The 22,596-nt window shown below is 45.9% G+C and overlaps 1 long non-coding RNA gene across 1 annotated transcript; it reads left to right on the top strand.

The window, feature by feature from the left end:
• The first annotated feature begins 13,526 nt into the window (after positions 1-13,526).
• On the top strand, positions 13,527-14,515 carry LOC124678480. Its single transcript, XR_006994499.1, has 3 exons — positions 13,527-13,559; positions 13,642-13,983; positions 14,185-14,515. It is a non-coding gene; the product is annotated as an uncharacterized LOC124678480 (long non-coding RNA).
• The last annotated feature ends 8,081 nt before the right edge of the window (positions 14,516-22,596 follow it).

Genomic DNA, 22,596 nt, shown 5'->3' with positions numbered 1-22,596 from the left:
AAAAACAATGAGTAACAAATTGAGAATCTCGAGAAAAAAATGTATGTGTCGTGACATTAGGAGTATGGACACCCTCTTATTTGTTCGGCAGTGGGTGGCGATCTCCCTTCTTCTCCAACCTGCAAACTCATGAACACTAGGATTTTTCTAGGTTTAGGTCGTCTGATGGCTAACAGCCCCTACATCCTGCATATTTGATTGTATTGTCCGGCAGATGAATCGGTCTTACAAGGAGGGGATCCCCTTGCTAGGCGCCCAAGGCAAGAGGGATTGCAATGTCGTGGATTTATAGGATGATATTCACTATCCTCCCTCCCTACTCTATGGTGACGACTAGGGCGGTGCAGGCGAGACGTCTCGTCGGTGCTGCGCCACCCCCAGGCGTCGCCGCCGTTCACGTTCCCACATGCCTTCTTCACCGCTTCCCGCGCCTTCTCCCCACCTCTTCACGTGACGCTACCAGCTATAAAAGGCCTCTTCCGCTCGCTCTCGCCACCACAGCCACTGGCAATCCTTCCCTCCGCCTCCACCAAAACATGCCTCGTCGCCTAATCAGCACCTTCGCCATGATGAGCCGCGCTGGTAGCGCCAGATTCTTCCACTCCCGCCTCCACCTCCGTCTCCACCTCCTCCCCGATCGACATCCTCGACAACAACGACGAGTTCAACGACAACGAAGCCACCAACGACAACGTCCTCGACGCAGCCATGAACGTGTGGTTCACGCATGACGCAGAACAGGAGGCAGAGGAGGAGCGGGCGGCCCACACGACATTCGATGCAGAGTGGCATCAACGGCAGGAGGCGGCGGCCTGATGGCGTGTAACTCACACGTTCGTTGGGAACCCCAAGAGGAAGGTATGATGCGCACAGCAGCAAGTTTTCCCTCAGAAAGAAACCAAGGTTTATCGAACCAGGAGGAGCCAAGAAGCACGTTGAAGGTTGATGGCGGCGGGATGTAGTGCGGCGCAACACCAGGGATTCCGGGGCCAACGTGGAACCCGCACAACACAACCAAAGTACTTTGCCCCAACGAAACAGATGAGGTTGTCAATCTCACCGGCTTGCTGTAACAAAGGATTAACCGTATTGTGTGGAAGATGATTGTTTGCAAGAAAACAGGTAAAGAACAAGTATTGCAGCAGATTTGTATTTCAGGTATAAAAGAATGGACCGGGGTCCATAGTTCACTAGAGGTGTCTCTCCCATAAGATAAAAGCATGTTGGGTGAACAAATTACAGTCGGGCAATTGACAAATAGAGAGAGCATAACAATGCACATACATGTCATGATAAATATAGTGAGATTTAATTGGGCATTACGAAAAAGTACATAGACCGCCATCCAACTGCATCTATGCCTAAAAAGTCCACCTTCAGGTTATCATCCGAACCCCTTCCAGTATTAAGTTGCTAAACAACAGGAAATTGCATTAAGTATGGTGCGTAATGTAATCAACAACTACATCCTTAGACATAGCATCAATGTTTTATCCCTAGTGGCAACAGCACATCCATAACCTTAGGGGTTTCGTCACTCCCCGCATTCACGGAGACATGAACCCACTATCGAGCATAAATACTCCCTCTTGGAGTTACTAGCATCAACTTGGCCGAGCCTCTACTAATAACGGAGAGCATGCAAGATCATAAACAACACATAGGTAATAACTTGATAATTAACATAACATAGTATTCTCTATCCATCGGATCCCGACAAACACAACATATAGTATTACGGATAGATGATCTTGATCATGTTAGGCAGCTCACAAGATCCAACAATGAAGCACAATGAGGAGAAGACAACCATCTAGCTACTGCTATGGACCCATAGTCCAGGGGTGAACTACTCGGTCATCACTCCGGAGGCGACCATGGCGGTGTAGAGTCCTCCGGGAGATGAATCCCCTCTCCGGCGAGGTGCCGGAGGAGATCTCCGGAATCCCCCGAGATGGGATTGGCGGCGGCGGCGTCTCCGGAAGGTTTTCCGTATCGTGGCTCTCGGTGCCGGGGGTTTCGCGACGGAGGCTTTAAGTAGGCGGAAGGGCAACGTGGGGGCCACACGAGGGCCCCACACCATAGGTCGGCGCGGCCGGGGCTCGGGCCGCGCCGCCCTATGGTGGCGGCGCCTCGTGGCCCCACTTCGACTCCTCTTCGGTCTTCCGGAAGCTTCGTGGCAAAATAGGACCCCGGGCGTTGATTTCGTCCAATTCCGAGAATATTTCGTTACTAGGATTTCTGAAACAAAAAACAGCGAGAAAACAGCAACTAGCTCTTCGGCATCTTGTTAATAGGTTAGTTCCGTAAAATGCACGAATATGACATAAAGTGTGCATAAAACATGTAGATATCATCAATAATGTGGCATGGAACATAAGAAATTATCGATACGTCGGAGACGTATCAGCATCCCCAAGCATAGTTCCGCTTCGTCCCGAGCAGGTAAAACGATAACAAAGATAATTTCTGAAGTGACATGCCATCATAATCTTGATCATACTATTTGTAAACATATGTAATGAATGCAGCGATCAAAACAATGGTAATGACATGATTAAACAAGTGAATCATAAAGCAAAGACTTTTCATGAATAGTACTTCAAGACAAGCATCAATAAGTCTTGCATAAGAGTTAACTCATAAAGCAATAAATCAAAGTAAAGGTATTGAAGCAACACAAAGGAAGATTAAGTTTCAGCGGTTGCTTTCAACTTATAACATGTATATCTCATGGATAATTGTCAACATAGAGTAATATAACAAGTGCAATATGCAAGTATGTAGGAATCAATGCACAGTTCACACAAGTGCTTGCTTCTTGAGATGGAGAGAGATAGGTGAACTGACTCAACATAAAAGTAAAAAGAATGGTCCTTCAAAGAGGAAAGCATCGATTGCTATATTTGTGCTAGAGCTTTTATTTTGAAAACATGAAACAATTTTGTCAACGGTAGTAATAAAGCATATGAGTTATGTAAATTATATCTTACAAGTTGCAAGCCTCATGCATAGTATACTAATAGTGCCCGCACCTTGTCCTAATTAGCTTGGACTACCGGATCATCGCAATACACATGTTTTAACCAAGTGTCACAATGGGGTACCTCCATGCCGCATGTACAAAGGTCTAAGGAGAAAGCTCGCATTTTGGATTTCTCGCTTTTGATTATTCTCAACTTAGACATCCATACCGGGACAACATGGACAACAGATAATGGACTCCTCTTTAATGCATAAGCATGTGGCAACAATTATTATTCTCATATGAGATTGAGGATATATGTCCAAAACTGAAACTTCCACCATGATTCATGGCTTTAGTTAGCGGCCCAATGTTCTTCTCTAACAATATGCATGCTCCAACCATTAAGGTGGTAGATCTCTCTTACTTCAGACAAGACGGACATGCATAGCAACTCACATGATATTCAACAAAGCATAGTTGATGGCGTCCCCAGAAGCATGGTTATCGCACAACAAGCAACTTAATAAGAGATAAAGTGCATAAGTACATATTCAATACCACAATAGTTTTTAAGCTATTTGTCCCATGAGCTATATATTGCAAAGGCGAATGATGGAAATTTTAAAGGTAGCACTCAAGCAATTTACTTTGGAATGGCGGAGAAATACCATGTAGTAGGTAGGTATGGTGGACACAAATGGCATAGTGGTTGGCTCAAGGATTTTGGATGCATGAGAAGTATTCCCTCTCGATACAAGGTTTAGGCTAGCAAGGTTATTTGAAACAAACACAAGGATGAACGGTGCAGCAAAACTCACATAAAAGACATATTGTAAACATTATAAGACTCTACACCGTCTTCCTTGTTGTTCAAAACTCAATACTAGAAATTATCTAGACTTTAGAGAAACCAAATATGCAAACCAAATTAGCAAGCTCTATGTGTTTCTTCATTAATGGGTGCAAAGTATATGATGCAAGAGCTTAAACATGAGCACAACAATTGCCAAGTATCAAATTATCCAAGACATTTTAGAATTACTACATGTAGTATTTTCCAATTCCAACCATATAACAATTTAACGAAGAAGAAACTTCGCCATGAATACTATGAGTAAAGCCTAAGGACATACTTGTCCATATGCTACAGCGGAGCGTGTCTCTCTCCCACAAAGTGAATGCTAGGATCCATTTTATTCAAACAAAACAAAAAACAAAAACAAACCGACGCTCCAAGCAAAGCACATGATGTGACGGAATAAAAATATAGTTTCACGGGAGGAACCTGATAATGTTGTCGATGAAGAAGGGGATGCCTTGGGCATCCCCAAGCTTAGACGCTTGAGTCTTCTTAGAATATGCAGGGGTGAACCACCGGGGCATCCCCAAGCTTAGAGCTTTCACTCTCCTTGATCATATTGTATCATACTCCTCTCTTGATCCTTGAAAACTTCCTCCACACCAAACTCGAAACAACTCATTAGAGGGTTAGTGCACAATAAAAATTAACATGTTCAGAGGTGACACAATCATTCTTAACACTTCTGGACATTGCATAAAGCTACTGGACATTAATTGATCAAAGAAATTCATCCAACATAGCAAAAGAGGCAATGCGAAATAAAATGCAGAATCTGTCAAAACAGAACAGTCCGTCAAGATGGATTTAATTGAGGCACCAGACTTGCTCAAATGAAAATGCCCAAATTGAATGAAAGTTGCGTACATATCTGAGGATCACTCACGTAAATTGGCTTAATTTTCTGAGTTACCTACAGAGAATTAGACCCAGATTCGTGACAGCAAAGAAATCTGTTTCTGCGCAGTAATCCAAATCTAGTATTTACTTTACTATCAAAGACTTTACTTGGCACAACAAAACTCAAAACTAATATAAGGAGAGGTTGCTACAGTAGTAAACAACTTCCAAGACTCAAATATAAAACAAAAATGCTGTAGTAAAAACATGGGTTGTCTCCCATAAGCGCTTTTCTTTAACGCCTTTCAGCTAGGCGCAGAAAGTGTGAATCAAGTAACATCAAGAGATGAAGCATCAATATCATAATTTGTTCTAATAATAGAATCATAAGGTAACTTCATTCTCTTTCTAGGGAAGTGTTCCATACCTTTCTTGAGAGGAAATTGATATTTAATATTACCTTCCTTCATATCAATAGTAGCACCAACGGTTCGAAGAAAAGGTCTTCCCAATATAATGGGGCAAGATGCATTGCATTCAATATCCAAGACAACAAAATCAACGGGGACAAGGTTATTGTTAACCATAATATGAACATTATCAACTCTCCCCAAAGGTTTCTTTTTAGCATTATCAACGAGATTAACATCCGGATAACAGCTTTTCAATGGTGGCAAGTCAAGCATATCATAGACTTTCTTAGGCATAACAGAAATACTTGCACCAAGATCACATAAAGCATTACAATAAAAATCTTTGACCCTCATTTTAATGATGGGCTCCCAACCATCCTCTAGCTTTCTAGGAATAGAAGTTTCAAGTTTTAGTTTCTCTTCTCTAGCTTTTATGAGAGCATTTGTAATATGTTTTGTGAAAGCCAAGTTTACAGCGCTAGCATTGGTACTCTTAGCAAGTTTTTGTAAGAACTTTATAACTTCAGAGATGTGGCAATCATCAAAATCTAAATCATTACAATTTAAAGCAATGGGATTATCATCCCCAAGGTTGGAAAAAATTTCAGCAGTTTTATCACGGGCAGTTTCAACAGTTTTAGCAGTTTGAGTAATTTTGCGCGCTTTGCACTAGGAGTAGAAACATTGCCAACACCAATTATTTTACCATTAATAGTAGGAGGTGCAGCAACATGTGGAGCATTAGCATTGCTAGTGGTGGTAATAGTCCAAACTTTAGCTATATTTTTCTCTTTAGCTAGTTTTTCATTTTCTTCTCTATCCCACCTAGCACGCAGTTCAGCCATTAATCTTATATTCTCATTAATTCTAAATTGGGTGGCATTTGCTGTAGTAACAATTTTATTTTCAATATCCTCAGGTTTAGCAGCCATTTTATTAATTAAAGAAGATTGTGACGCAGACATGTATGAGATTCGGTTTTCAGCATTTGCAAGTTTAGTTTGTAACCCAGAAATCTCCATATTCAGATTTTCAAGTTGATTTCCTATATTCTTCAACAAGGTAGATTGTTCATTCATAGTTTTAGTAAACAATTTATTTTGCTCATATTGTGATTGCATAAAGCTCTTGGTGGATCTTTCAATTTCTAACATCTTTTCCTCATTAGGTGAAACATATCTACCATAAGAGTTACTATTAGCAGGATATGGCCTAGAATTTTGAGCAACCAATGAAGCTAACGGAACATTATTAGGATCAACATTAGTCCTACCATTCACAAGCATAGACATAATAGCATCAATCTTATCATTCAAGGAAGAGGATTCTTCCACAGAATTTACCTTCTTACCTTGTGGAGCTCTTTCCGTGTGCCATTCAGAGTAATTAATCATCATATCATCAAGAAGCTTTGTAGCCGCCCCAAGAGTGATGGACATAAAGGTACCTCCAGCAGCTGAATCCAATAAATTCCGCGAAGAAAATTTTGTCCTGCATAGAAGGTTTAGATGATCATCCAAGTAGTCAGTCCATGGGTTGGGCAATTTTTAACCAAAGATTTCATTCTTTCCCAAGCTTGAGCAACATGTTCATTATCCAATTGTTTAAAATTCATTATGCTACTCCTCAAAGATATAATTTTAGCAGGGGGATAATATCTACCAATAAAAGCATCCTTGCATTTAGTCCATGAATCAATACTATTCTTAGGCAGAGATAGCAACCAATCTTTAGCTCTTCCTCTTAATGAGAAAGGAAACAATTTTAGTTTAATAATATCACCATCTACATCTTTATACTTTTGCATTTCACATAGTTCAACAAAATTATTAAGATGGGCAACGAGCATCATCGTAACTAACACTGGAAAATTGCTCTCGCATAACAAGATTCAAGAAAGCAGGTTTAATTTCAAAGAATTCCGCTGTAGTAGCAGGTGGAGCAATAGGTGTGCATAGGAAATCATTATTATTTGTGGTTGTGAAGTCACACAACTTAGTATTTTCAGGGGTGGCCATTTTAGCAGTAGTAAATAAAGCAAACTAGATAAAGTAAATGCAAGTAAACTAATTTTTTTGTATTTTTGATATAGCAAACAAGATAGTAAATAAAGTAAAGCTAGCAACTAATTTTTTTGTGTTTTGATATAATGCAGCAAACAAAGTAGTAAATAAAATAAAGCAAGACAAAAACAAAGTAAAGAGATTGGGAAGTGGAGACTCCCCTTGCAGCCGTGTCTTGATCTCCCGGCAACGGCGCCGTAAAAAGAGCTTGATGGCGTGTAACTCACACGTTCGTTGGGAACCCCAAGAGGAAGGTATGATGCGCACAGCAGCAAGTTTTCCCTCGTAAAGAAACCAAGGTTTATCGAACCAGGAGGAGCCAAGAAGCACGTTGAAGGTTGATGGCGGCGGGATGTAGTGCGGCGCAACACCAGGGATTCCGGCGCCAACGTGGAACCCGCACAACACAATCAAAGTACTTTGCCCCAACGAAACAAGGTGAGGTTGTCAATCTCACCTCGCTTGCCGTAACAAAGGATTAACCGTATTGTGTGGAAGATGATTGTTTGGAAGAAAACAAGTAAAGAACAAGTATTGCAGCAGATTTGTATTTCAAGTATAAAAGAATGGACCGGGGTCCACAGCTCACTAGAGGTGTCTCTCCCATAAGATAAAAGCATGTTGGGTGAACAAATTACAGTCGGGCAATTGACAAATAGAGAGAGCATAACAATGCACATACATGTCATGATAAATATAGTGAGATTTAATTGGGCATTACGACAAAGTACATAGACCGCCATCCAACTGCATCTATGCCTAAAAAGTCCACCTTCAGGTTATCATCCGAACCCTTCCAGCATTAAGTTGCTAAACAACAGTACAATTGCATTAAGTATGGTGCGTAATGTAATCAACAACTACATCCTTAGACATAGCATCAATGTTTTATCCCTAGTGGCAACATCACATCCATAACCTTAGGGGTTTCGTCACTCTCCTGCATTCACGGAGACATGAACCTACTATCGAGCATAAATACTCCCTCTTGGAGTTACTAGCATCAACTTGGCCGAGCCTCTACTAATAACGGAGAGCATGCAAGATCATAAACAACACATAGGTAATAACTTGATAATTAACATAACATAGTATTCTCTATCCATCGGATCCCGACAAACACAACATATAGTATTACAGATAGATGATCTTGATCATGTTAGGCAGCTCACAAGATCCAACAATGAAGCACAATGAGGAGAAGACAACCATCTAGCTACTGCTATGGACCCATAGTCCAGGGGTGTATATATTCAAATCTACACAAATCTACGACAACTTTTATAGGACCGAGGGAGTATATATAAATGTCGTTTAACAATTTGTAATTTTGGATGCCATGTTTTGTGTTGCAGGGAACTGAAGACGAAGAAGATAGGCTCAGCTTGCTGACTGATGATACTTTATTGTCTATTTTGGGCAGAGTCGACTTACCAACAGCTGCTAGGACTAGTGTACTGTCAACACGGTGGAAACATCTGCCTTGGTTGCTCCCTGAGCTTACCATCGATGTGAAAGATTTCTTACCTTCCCCGCACCCAAAACCAATGGAGGTTGAGCACATGGACAAAGCAATGTCATCTTTATCTAATGCTATCAGGAGCTTCTTGGTTGCTGAACGTGCAGTCACAAGGCTCCAACTAAGGGTCTACTTGGTTAGTGAACATTCACTAGTTGTTGGCCCTTTAGTCATTTGGAATTTTGAGAATCTAAAACTTGGCTAACCGGGTAAAACCTGGTGAAATCGGATGTAACTTTTTCCCCGGATTTTTTTGATATATTATACGTTTTTTTTTCGACGTCGTATGCAAAAGTTATTGCGGTTTTACCATTTTTCAAAACTTTTTTGCGAAAAAAGTGAAAATTCAAATTTGTTAATTTTCCCTAATAGTAGGTTGCATAACATACAAGAATCTGAAAACATTTTACTTTTTGAATTTTCGATCATTTTCTTTTCTATTTTACAATGTCAAAAAAGGCGATCCACGGGGGGGGGGGGAGCTGCGTGGGGAGCAGAAAACCTTTAGTACCGGTTCGTGTCATGAACCGGTACTAAAGGTCTACCCTTGTACCGGTTCGTGTCACGAACCGGTACTAAAGGTTTTTCAGCTGACGCGAACCCTATAGTACCGGTTCGTGTCACGAACCGGTATTAAAGGTCCTTACGAACCGGTACTAAAGGTCTGGGTAGTGCAACCGGTACTAATGCACCCTTTAGTACCGGTTCGTGAGGGAACCGGTATTTATGGCTTAGATGGATGAGAGGTTTTCTACCGAGTGTAGGCGTCACCACCACGAGTCGTCGGCATCCTCCAAGCGTTGCCGCCAAGGAACAGGGCGTAGATGCCCGAACGCCCAAGTCCAGTGAAGATCCGTCGCCGCTGGACGCCTTGGAGCCACCGGGGACGCACCACTTGGTAGCAGCAACGCGCCGAGCTCCAGGCATGAAGGAAGCTGCAGTGGCCTCCGGACCGGAGGTTGTTGATTCGAGGCCGCCATGCCGGCCATGGATAGCAGAGGCAAGATTACCTCTAGCTATGAAGCTCCAGAAGAAGTAGAACCACCGCCACCGCTTCTCCGTCGATATGCAAAGGACCGAGACATCAAGGATTGCTCCGCCTTCTCCACCACCATGGTGGCCAGGGAGAGCAAGATCCAGGACGAATCTGTCCAGATCGAGAGAGAAAGCTGAGAGATTTATTGCAGGGGTTGTGGAAGCGCCGCCGCCCTTATTCTGACTTCATGATGTAGCCGCCGCCTCACCATCCCAAAGAAGACACTAAAGATAACCTAACACAAGGAACGAAAACCCTCCACCCCGAAGAAGACAATAAAAACAACCTAACACAAGGAATGAAAACCCTCCGCCAATGAGACGTCGTGGTCCGCCGCACCTCTAAGGCCCCGAGGCCACCGAAGGTGGAGCGGATCGACGGTGTCGCCGACGAGAGGACGAAACCCTAGATGGGTTTTCCTGGCGGCCTTTGGATCGCCTCCTTCTAACTCTTATTATTTGATTGCCCGTTGCAACGTATATTATGAAGGCGCACCTTGTCACTTCCCTGTAGTTCACTCGCGACTTACGGCCCTGCCTATGGCGGCCACTTGGGTTGCCATCCTCGGTGGCTCAGCGCCGCAGCGAGCTTGCCGAGAGCCGGAGCATGAAGAGTATACTGGATCCGGGAGTACCAATATAATTTGAAAAAGTTGGTTCATCTTTCTACACCAAAAAATAGATAGAGGGCAGGTACCTAATATTGGTCGACTGCTTGCATCTCTAGGTAGGAACCACTACTCTCCGGCAGCAAACGACTACCTGAACGAACGCTTTTCCTGCCTCGATGCGGCGTCGCGCTCGCGCGGCGCCGCCGAGCTCGGCTGCATCTGTGCTCGACGTCTCTCTCACCTTCCCGATCGCCTCAAATTACACAAACACAAAATGCCAAACGGGCCAAATTCAGCTGGCTGAGCTTGGTCCGATACAGCCCAGCCCAGGGAACGCAGCCGAGCGTCTATATTGTGCCTGTTGTCATCGACAGTGAGCTCTTCTAGGGTTTCTCCTCCGGCCGCCTCACGGATAAGGATCAAAGGTTCGCTTCCCATCACCTCTGTTTTCGCTCGCCGCCTTATGGCTGGATTTCGACTCGCCTGAGCTGTCCCTTTGATTTTCAGGATCCACTAGCATGCCTGGCCGTAACCAAGACAAAACTGTTGGATAAAGAAGATTGAACGAGTCTTGGATAAAGAAGATTGAACGAGTCGGCTTAGATGAATCGATTTTGGAATAGCTGGGACTTAGTTCGAGTCGGACTCGAGGCCCCCTCCTTTTCTTTAACCAGAGGGGGCAGCTCGTACCTGTATAAATAGTGTGTATATATCCGAGTACCGGGTCCTCGATCTCAATAATTTCGGAAGAGCGAGCTCGCACCTTCAGAAATATAAGCCCGGTCGACCATTGGGTTACTGACGTAACGATTAGTATTACCCATGGCGTTAAATAACGAGACAGTATTGTAAGTTTCCTGTATTTTTATACTCCCTCTGTTCAATGAAAGTTGTCGTAGATTTGTCTAAATTTGGATGGTAGACACTATTTAGTGCGTGTATATATTCAAATCTACACAAATCTACGACAACTTTTATAGGACCGAGGGAGTATATATAAATGTCGTTTAACAGTTTGTAATTTTGGATGCCATGTTTTGTGTTGCAGGGAACTGAAGACGAAGAAGATAGGCTCAGCTTGATGACTGATGATACTTTATTGTCTATTTTGGGCAGAGTCGACTTACCAACAGCTGCTAGGACTAGTGTACTGTCAACACGGTGGAAACATCTGCCTTGGTTGCTCCCTGAGCTTACCATCGATGTGAAAGATTTCTTACCTTCCCCGCACCCAAAACCAATGGAGGTTGAGCACATGGACAAAGCAATGTCATCTTTATCTAATGCTATCAGGAGCTTCTTGGTTGCTGAACGTGCAGTCACAAGGCTCCAACTAAGGGTCTACTTGGTTAGTGAACATTCACTAGTTGTTGGCCCTTTAGTCATTTGGAATTTTGAGAATCTAAAAATTGGCTAACCGGGTAAACCCTGGTGAAATCGGATGTAACTTTTTCCCCGGATTTTTTTGATATATTATACGTTTTTTTCGACGTCGTATGCAAAAGTTATTGCGGTTTTACCATTTTTCAAAACTTTTTTGCAAAAAAAGTGAAAATTCAAATTTGTTAATTTTCCCTAATAGTAGGTTGCATAACATACAAGAATCTGAAAACATTTTATTTTTTGAATTTTCTATCATTTTCTTTTCTATTTTACGGTGTCAAAAAGGCGATCCACGGGGGGGGGTGGAGCTGCGTGGGGGAGCAGAAAAACCTTTAGTACCGGTTCGTGCCGGTTCGTGTCACGAACCGGTACTAAAGGTTTTTCAGCTGACGCGAACCCTTTAGTACCGGTTCGTGTCACGAACCAGTATTAAAGGTCCTTACGAACCGGTACTAAAGGTCTGGGTAGTGCAACCGGTACTAATGCACCCTTTAGTACCGGTTCGTAAGGGAACCGGTATTTATGGCTTAGATGGATGAGAGGTTTTCTACCAGTGTAGGCGTCACCACCACGAGTCGTCGGCATCCTCCAAGCGTTGCCGCCAAGGAACAGGGCGTAGATGCCCGAACGCCCAAGTCCAGTGAAGATCCGTCGCCGCTGGACGCCTTGGAGCCACCGGGGACGCACCACTTGGTAGCAAGCAACGCGCCGAGCTCCAGGCATGAAGGAAGCTGCGGGGCCTCCAGACCGGAGGTTGTTGATTCGAGGCCGCCATGCCGGCCATGGATAGCAGAGGCAAGATTACCTCTAGCTATGAAGCTCCAGAAGAAGTAGAACCACCGCCACCGCTTCTCCGTCGATATGCAAAGGACCGAGACATCAAGGATTGCTCCGCCTTCTCCACCACCATGGTGGCCGGGGAGAGCAAGATCCGGGACGAATCTGTCCGGATCGAGAGAGAAAGCCGAGAGATTTATTGCAGGGGTTGTGGAAGCGCCGCCGCCCTTATTCTGACTTCATGATGTAGCCGCCGCCTCACCATCCCAAAGAAGACACTAAAGATAACCTAACACAAGGAACGAAAACCCTCCACCCTGAAGAAGACAATAAAAACAACCTAACACAAGGAATGAAAACCCTCCGCCAATGAGACGTCGTGGTCCGCCGCACCTCTAAGGCCCCGAGGCCACCGAAGGTGGAGCGGATCGACGGTGTCGCCGACGAGAGGACGAAACCCTAGATGGGTTTTCCTGGCGGCCTTTGGATCGCCTCCTTCTAACTCTTATTATTTGATTGCCCGTTGCAACGTATATTATGAAGGCGCACCTTGTCACTTCCCTGTAGTTCACTCGCGACTTACGGCCCTGCCTATGGCGGCCACTTGGGTTGCCATCCTCGGTGGCTCAGCGCCGCAGCGAGCTTGCCGAGAGCCGGAGCATGAAGAGTATACTGGGATCCGGGAGTACCAATATAATTTGAAAAAGTTGGTTCATCTTTCTACACCAAAAAATAGATAGAGGGCAGGTACCTAATATTGGTCGACTGCTTGCATCTCTAGGTAGGAACCACTACTCTCCGGCAGCAAACGACTACCTGAACGAACGCTTTTCCTGCCTCGATGCGGCGTCGCGCTCGCGCGGCGCCGCCGAGCTCGGCTGCATCTGTGCTCGACGTCTCTCTCACCTTCCCGATCGCCTCAAATTACACAAACACAAAATGCCAAACGGGCCAAATTCAGCTGGCTGAGCTTGGTCCGATACAGCCCAGCCCGGGGAACGCAGCCGAGCGTCTATATTGTGCCTCGCTGTCATCGACGGTGAGCTCTTCTAGGGTTTCTCCTCCGGCCGCCTCACGGATAAGGATCAAAGGTTCGCTTCCCATCACCTCTGTTTTCGCTCGCCGCCTTATGGCTGGATTTCGACTCGCCTGAGCTGTCCCTTTGATTTTCAGGATCCACTAGCATGCCTGGCCGTAACCAAGACAAAACTGTTGGATAAAGAAGATTGAACGAGTCTTGGATAAAGAAGATTGAACGAGTCGGCTTAGATGAATCGATTTTGGAATAGCTGGGACTTAGTTCGAGTCGGACTCGAGGCCCCCTCCTTTTCTTTAACCAGAGGGGGCAGCTCGTACCTGTATAAATAGTGTGTATATATCCGAGTACCGGGTCCTCGATCTCAATAATTTCGGAAGAGCGAGCTCGCACCTTCAGAAATATAAGCCCGGTCGACCATTGGGTTACTGACAGAACGATTAGTATTACCCATGGCGTTAAATAACAGAGACAGTATTGTAAGTTTCCTGTATTTTTTATACTCCCTCTGTTCAATGAAAGTTGTCGTAGATTTGTCTAAATTTGGATGGTAGACACTATTTAGTGCGTGTATATATTCAAATCTACACAAATCTACGACAACTTTTATAGGACCGAGGGAGTATATATAAATGTCGTTTAACAGTTTGTAATTTTGGATGCCATGTTTTGTGTTGCAGGGAACTGAAGACGAAGAAGATAGGCTCAGCTTGCTGACTGATGATACTTTATTGTCTATTTTGGGCAGAGTCGACTTACCAACAGCTGCTAGGACTAGTGTACTGTCAACACGGTGGAAACATCTGCCTTGGTTGCTCCCTGAGCTTACCATCGATGTGAAAGATTTCTTACCTTCCCCGCACCCAAAACCAATGGAGGTTGAGCACATGGACAAAGCAATGTCATCTTTATCTAATGCTATCAGGAGCTTCTTGGTTGCTGAACGTGCAGTCACAAGGCTCCAACTAAGGGTCTACTTGGTTAGTGAACATTCACTAGTTGTTGGCCCTTTAGTCATTTGGAATTTTGAGAATCTAAAAATTGGCTAACCGGGTAAACCCTGGTGAAATCGGATGTAACTTTTTCCCCGGATTTTTTTGATATATTATACGTTTTTTTCGACGTCGTATGCAAAAGTTATTGCGGTTTTACCATTTTTCAAAATTTTTTTGCAAAAAAAGTGAAAATTCAAATTTGTTAATTTTCCCTAATAGTAGGTTGCATAACATACAAGAATCTGAAAACATTTTATTTTTTGAATTTTCTATCATTTTCTTTTCTATTTTACGAGTGTCAAAAAAGGCGATCCACGAGGGGGGGTGGAGCTGCGTGGGGGAGCAGAAAAACCTTTAGTACCGGTTCGTGTCACCTTTAGTACCGGTTCGTGTCACGAACCGGTACTAAAGGTTTTTCAGCGGGCGCGAACCCTTTAGTACCGGTTCGTGTCACGAACCGGTATTAAAGGTCCTTACGAACCGGTACTAAAGGTCTGGGTAGTGCAACCGGTACTAATGCACCCTTTAGTACCGGTTCGTAAGGGAACCGGTATTTATGGCTTAGATGGATGAGAGGTTTTCTACCAGTGTAGGCGTCACCACCACGAGTCGTCGGCATCCTCCAAGCGTTGCCGCCAAGGAACAGGGCGTAGATGCCCGAACGCCCAAGTCCAGGTGAAGATCCGTCGCCGCCGGACGCCTTGGAGCCACCGGGGACGCACCACTTGGTAGCAGCAACGCGCCGAGCTCCAGCATGAAGGAAGCTGCAGGGCCTCCCGACCGGAGGTTGTTGATTCGAGGCCGCCATGCCGGCCATGGATAGCAGAGGCAAGATTACCTCTAGCTATGAAGCTCCAGAAGAAGTAGAACCACCGCCACCGCTTCTCCGTCGATATGCAAAGGACCGAGACATCAAGGATTGCTCCGCCTGCTCCACCACCATGGTGGCCAGGGAGAGCAAGATCCAGGACGAATCTGTCCAGATCGAGAGAGAAAGCTGAGAGATTTATTGCAGGGGTTGTGGAAGCGCCGCCGCCCTTATTCTGACTTCATGATGTAGCCGCCGCCTCACCATCCCAAAGAAGACACTAAAGATAACCTAACACAAGGAACGAAAACCCTCCACCCTGAAGAAGACAATAAAAACAACCTAACACAAGGAATGAAAACCCTCCGCCAATGAGACGTCGTGGTCCGCCGCACCTCTAAGGCCCCGAGGCCACCGAAGGTGGAGCGGATCGACGGTGTCGCCGACGAGAGGACGAAACCCTAGATGGGTTTTCCTGGCGGCCTTTGGATCGCCTCCTTCTAACTCTTATTATTTGATTGCCCGTTGCAACGTATATTATGAAGGCGCACCTTGTCACTTCCCTGTAGTTCACTCGCGACTTACGGCCCCGCCTATGGCGGCCACTTGGGTTGCCATCCTCGGTGGCTCGGCGCCGCAGCGAGCTTGCCGAGAGCCGGAGCATGAAGAGTATACTTGGATCCGGGAGTACCAATATAATTTGAAAAAGTTGGTTCATCTTTCTACACCAAAAAATAGATAGAGGGCAGGTACCTAATATTGGTCGACTGCTTGCATCTCTAGGTAGGAACCACTACTCTCCGGCAGCAAACGACTACCTGAACGAACGCTTTTCCTCGCCTCGATGCGGCGTCGCGCTCGCGCGGCGCCGCCGAGCTCGGCTGCATCTGTGCTCGACGTCTCTCTCACCTTCCCGATCGCCTCAAATTACACAAACACAAAATGCCAAACGGGCCAAATTCAGCTGGCTGAGCTTGGTCCGATACAGCCCAGCCCAGGGAACGCAGCCGAGCGTCTATATTGTGCCTGCTGTCATCGACAGTGAGCTCTTCTAGGGTTTCTCCTCCGGCCGCCTCACGGATAAGGATCAAAGGTTCGCTTCCCATCACCTCTGTTTTCGCTCGCCGCCTTATGGCTGGATTTCTGACTCGCCTGAGCTGTCCCTTTGATTTTCAGGATCCACTAGCATGCCTGGCCGTAACCAAGACAAAACTGGTTGGATAAAGAAGATTGAACGAGTCTTGGATAAAGAAGATTGAACGAGTCGGCTTAGATGAATCGATTTTGGAATAGCTGGGACTTAGTTCGAGTCGGACTCGAGGCCCCCTCCTTTTCTTTAACCGGAGGGGGCAGCTCGTACTCGTATAAATAGTGTGTATATATCCGAGTACCGGGTCCTCGATCTCAATAATTTCGGAAGAGCGAGCTCGCACCTTCAGAAATATAAGCCCGGTCGACCATTGGGTTACCGACGTAACGATTAGTATTACCCATGGCGTTAAATAACGAGACGATATTGTAAGTTTCCTGTATTTTTATACTCCCTCCGTTCAATGAAAGTTGTCGTAGATTTGTCTAAATTTGGATGGTAGACACTATTTAGTGCGTGTATATATTCAAATCTACACAAATCTACGACAACTTTTATAGGACCGAGGGAGTATATATAAATGTCGTTTAACAGTTTGTAATTTTGGATGCCATGTTTTGTGTTGCACGGAACTGAAGACGAAGAAGATAGGCTCAACTTGCTGACTGATGATACTTTATTGTCTATTTTGGGCAGAGTCGACTTACCAACAGCTGCTAGGACTAGTGTACTGTCAACACGGTGGAAACATCTGCCTTGGTTGCTCCCTGAGCTTACCATCGATGTGAAAGATTTCTTACCTTCCCCGCACCCAAAACCAATGGAGGTTGAGCACATGGACAAAGCAATGTCATCTTTATCTAATGCTATCAGGAGCTTCTTGGTTGCTGAACGTGCAGTCACAAGGCTCCAACTAAGGGTCTACTTGGTTAGTGAACATTCACTAGTTGTTGGCCCTTTAGTCATTTGGAATTTTGAGAATCTAAAAATTGGCTAACCGGGTAAACCCTGGTGAAATCGGATGTAACTTTTTCCCCGGATTTTTTTGATATATTATACGTTTTTTTTCGACGTCGTATGCAAAAGTTATTGCGGTTTTACCATTTTTCAAAACTTTTTTGCAAAAAAGTGAAAATTCAAATTTGTTAATTTTCCCTAATAGTAGGTTGCATAACATACAAGAATCTGAAAACATTTTACTTTTTGAATTTTCTATCATTTTCTTTTCTATTTTACAGTGTCAAAAAAGGCGATCCACAGGGGGGGGTGGAGCTGCGTGGGGGAGCAGAAAAACCTTTAGTACCGGTTCGTGTCACCTTTAGTACCGGTTCGTGTCACGAACCGGTACTAAAGGTTTTTCAGCTGACGCGAACCCTTTAGTACCGGTTCGTGTCACGAACCGGTATTAAAGGTCCTTACGAACCGGTACTAAAGGTCTGGGTAGTGCAACCGGTACTAATGCACCCTTTAGTACCGGTTCGTAAGGGAACCGGTATTTATGGCTTAGATGGATGAGAGGTTTTCTACCAGTGTAGGCGTCACCACCACGAGTCGTCGGCATCCTCCAAGCGTTGCCGCCAAGGAACAGGGCGTAGATGCCCGAACGCCCAAGTCCAGTGAAGATCCGTCGCCGCTGGACGCCTTGGAGCCACCGGGGACGCACCACTTGGTAGCAGCAACGCGCCGAGCTCCAGCATGAAGGAAGCTGCAGGGCCTCCAGACCGGAGGTTGTTGATTCGAGGCCGCCATGCCGGCCATGGATAGCAGAGGCAAGATTACCTCTAGCTATGAAGCTCCAGAAGAAGTAGAACCACCGCCACCGCTTCTCCGTCGATATGCAAAGGACCGAGACATCAAGGATTGCTCCGCCTGCTCCACCACCATGGTGGCCAGGGAGAGCAAGATCCAGGACGAATCTGTCCGCATCGAGAGAGAAAGCTGAGAGATTTATTGCGGGGGTTGTGGAAGCGCCGCCGCCCTTATTCCGACTTCATGATGTAGCCGCCGCCTCACCATCCCAAAGAAGACACTAAAGATAACCTAACACAAGGAACGAAAACCCTCCACCCTGAAGAAGACAATAAAAACAACCTAACACAAGGAATGAAAACCCTCCGCCAATGAGACGTCGTGGTCCGCCGCACCTCTAAGGCCCCGAGGCCACCGAAGGTGGAGCGGATCGACGGTGTCGCCGACGAGAGGACGAAACCCTAGATGGGTTTTCCTGGCGGCCTTTGGATCGCCTCCTTCTAACTCTTATTATTTGATTGCCCGTTGCAACGTATATTATGAAGGCGCACCTTGTCACTTCCCTGTAGTTCACTCGCGACTTACGGCCCTGCCTATGGCGGCCACTTGGGTTGCCATCCTCGGTGGCTCGGCGCCGCAGCGAGCTTGCCGAGAGCCGGAGCATGAAGAGTATACTCGGATCCGGGAGTACCAATATAATTTGAAAAAGTTGGTTCATCTTTCTACACCAAAAAATAGATAGAGGGCAGGTACCTAATATTGGTCGACTCGCTTGCATCTCTAGGTAGGAACCACTACTCTCCGGCAGCAAACGACTACCCGAACGAACGCTTTTCCTGCCTCGATGCGGCGTCGCGCTCGCGCGGCGCCGCCGAGCTCGGCTGCATCTGTGCTCGACGTCTCTCTCACCTTCCCGATCGCCTCAAATTACACAAACACAAAATGCCAAACGGGCCAAATTCAGCTGGCTGAGCTTGGTCCGATACAGCCCAGCCCAGGGAACGCAGCCGAGCGTCTATATTGTGCCTGCTCGTCATCGACAAGTGAGCTCTTCTAGGGTTTCTCCTCCGGCCGCCTCACGGATAAGGATCAAAGGTTCGCTTCCCATCACCTCTGTTTTCGCTCGCCGCCTTATGGCTGGATTTCTGACTCGCCTGAGCTGTCCCTTTGATTTTCAGGATCCACTAGCATGCCTGGCCGTAACCAAGACAAAACTGTTGGATAAAGAAGATTGAACGAGTCTTGGATAAAGAAGATTGAACGAGTCGGCTTAGATGAATCGATTTTGGAATAGCCGGGACTTAGTTCGAGTCGGACTCGAGGCCCCCTCCTTTTCTTTAACCAGAGGGGGCAGCTCGTACCTGTATAAATAGTGTGTATATATCCGAGTACCGGGTCCTCGATCTCAATAATTTCGGAAGAGCGAGCTCGCACCTTCAGAAATATAAGCCCGGTCGACCATTGGGTTACTGACGTAACGATTAGTATTACCCATGGCGTTAAATAACAGAGACGATATTGTAAGTTTCCTGTATTTTTATACTCCCTCTGTTCAATGAAAGTTGTCGTAGATTTGTCTAAATTTGGATGGTAGACACTATTTAGTGCGTGTATATATTCAAATCTACACAAATCTACGACAACTTTTATAGGACCGAGGGAGTATATATAAATGTCGTTTAACAGGTTGTAATTTTGGATGCCATGTTTTGTGTTGCAGGGAACTGAAGACGAAGAAGATAGGCTCAGCTTGCTGACTGATGATACTTTATTGTCTATTTTGGGCAGAGTCGACTTACCAACAGCTGCTAGGACTAGTGTACTGTCAACACGGTGGAAACATCTGCCTTGGTTGCTCCCTGAGCTTACCATCGATGTGAAAGATTTCTTACCTTCCCCGCACCCAAAACCAATGGAGGTTGAGCACATGGACAAAGCAATGTCATCTTTATCTAATGCTATCAGGAGCTTCTTGGTTGCTGAACGTGCAGTCACAAGGCTCCAACTAAGGGTCTACTTGGTTAGTGAACATTCACTAGTTGTTGGCCCTTTAGTCATTTGGAATTTTGAGAATCTAAAAATTGGCTAACCGGGTAAACCCTGGTGAAATCGGATGTAACTTTTTCCCCGGATTTTTTTGATATATTATACGTTTTTTTTCGACGTCGTATGCAAAAGTTATTGCGGTTTTACCATTTTTCAAAACTTTTTTGCGAAAAAAGTGAAAATTCAAATTTGTTAATTTTCCCTAATAGTAGGTTGCATAACATACAAGAATCTGAAAACATTTTACTTTTTGAATTTTCTATCATTTTCTTTTCTATTTTACAGTGTCAGAAAAGGCGATCCACAGGGGGGGGGGAGCTGCGTGGGGAGCAGAAAAACCTTTAGTACCGGTCCGTAAAGGTCACCTTTAGTACCGGTTCGTGTCACGAACCGGTACTAAAGGTTTTTCAGCTGACGCGAACCCTTTAGTACCGGTTCGTGTCACGAACCGGTATTAAAGGTCCTTACGAACCGGTACTAAAGGTCTGGGTAGTGCAACCGGTACTAATGCACCCTTTAGTACCGGTTCGTAAGGGAACCGGTATTTATGGCTTAGATGGATGAGAGGTTTTCTACCAGTGTAGGCGTCACCACCACGAGTCGTCGGCATCCTCCAAGCGTTGCCGCCAAGGAACAGGGCGTAGATGCCCGAACGCCCAAGTCCGAGTGAAGATCCGTCGCCGCCGGACGCCTTGGAGCCACCGGGGACGCACCACTTGGTAGCAGCAACGCGCCGAGCTCCAGCATGAAGGAAGCTGCAGGGCCTCCAGACCGGAGGTTGTTGATTCGAGGCCGCCATGCCGGCCATGGATAGCAGAGGCAAGATTACCTCTAGCTATGAAGCTCCAGAAGAAGTAGAACCACCGCCACCGCTTCTCCGTCGATATGCAAAGGACCGAGACATCAAGGATTGCTCCGCCTGCTCCACCACCATGGTGGCCAGGGAGAGCAAGATCCAGGACGAATCTGTCCAGATCGAGAGAGAAAGCTGAGAGATTTATTGCAGGGGTTGTGGAAGCGCCGCCGCCCTTATTCTGACTTCATGATGTAGCCGCCGCCTCACCATCCCAAAGAAGACACTAAAGATAACCTAACACAAGGAACGAAAACCCTCCACCCTGAAGAAGACAATAAAAACAACCTAACACAAGGAATGAAAACCCTCCGCCAATGAGACGTCGTGGTCCGCCGCACCTCTAAGGCCCCGAGGCCACCGAAGGTGGAGCGGATCGACGGTGTCGCCGACGAGAGGACGAAACCCTAGATGGGTTTTCCTGGCGGCCTTTGGATCGCCTCCTTCTAACTCTTATTATTTGATTGCCCGTTGCAACGTATATTATGAAGGCGCACCTTGTCACTTCCCTGTAGTTCACTCGCGACTTACGGCCCTGCCTATGGCGGCCACTTGGGTTGCCATCCTCGGTGGCTCAGCGCCGCAGCGAGCTTGCCGAGAGCCGGAGCATGAAGAGTATACTGGATCCGGGAGTACCAATATAATTTGAAAAAGTTGGTTCATCTTTCTACACCAAAAAATAGATAGAGGGCAGGTACCTAATATTGGTCGACTGCTTGCATCTCTAGGTAGGAACCACTACTCTCCGGCAGCAAACGACTACCTGAACGAACGCTTTTCCCGCCTCGATGCGGCGTCGCGCCGCGCGGCGCCGCCGAGCTCGGCCGCATCCGTGCTCGACGTCTCTCTCACCTTCCCGATCGCCTCAAATTACACAAACACAAAATGCCAAACGGGCCAAATTCAGCCGGCCGAGCTTGGTCCGATACGACCCAGCCTCGTGGAACGCAGCCGAGCGTCTATATTGTGCCTCGCTCGTCATCGACGCTGAGCTCTTCTAGGGTTTCTCCTCCGGCCGCCTCACGGATAAGGATCAAAGGTTCGCTTCCCATCACCTCTGTTTTCGCTCGCCGCCTTATGGCTGGATTTCTGACTCGCCTGAGCTGTCCCTTTGATTTTCAGGATCCACTAGCATGCCTGGCCGTAACCAAGACAAAACTGTTGGATAAAGAAGATTGAACGAGTCTTGGATAAAGAAGATTGAACGAGTCGGCTTAGATGAATCGATTTTGGAATAGCTGGGACTTAGTTCGAGTCGGACTCGAGGCCCCCTCCTTTTCTTTAACCAGAGGGGGCAGCTCGTACCTGTATAAATAGTGTGTATATATCCGAGTACCGGGTCCTCGATCTCAATAATTTCGGAAGAGCGAGCTCGCACCTTCAGAAATATAAGCCCGGTCGACCATTGGGTTACCGACGTAACGATTAGTATTACCCATGGCGTTAAATAACGGAGACAGTATTGTAAGTTTCCTGTATTTTTATACTCCTCTCGTTCAATGAAAGTTGTCGTAGATTTGTCTAAATTTGGATGGTAGACACTATTGTGCG

Source organism: Lolium rigidum, chromosome 7 (genome assembly GCF_022539505.1).
Source record: "Lolium rigidum isolate FL_2022 chromosome 7, APGP_CSIRO_Lrig_0.1, whole genome shotgun sequence".
NCBI classification, from domain to species: Eukaryota; Viridiplantae; Streptophyta; class Magnoliopsida; order Poales; family Poaceae; genus Lolium; species Lolium rigidum.
This window is presented reverse-complemented; position numbering and strand designations above follow the sequence as displayed.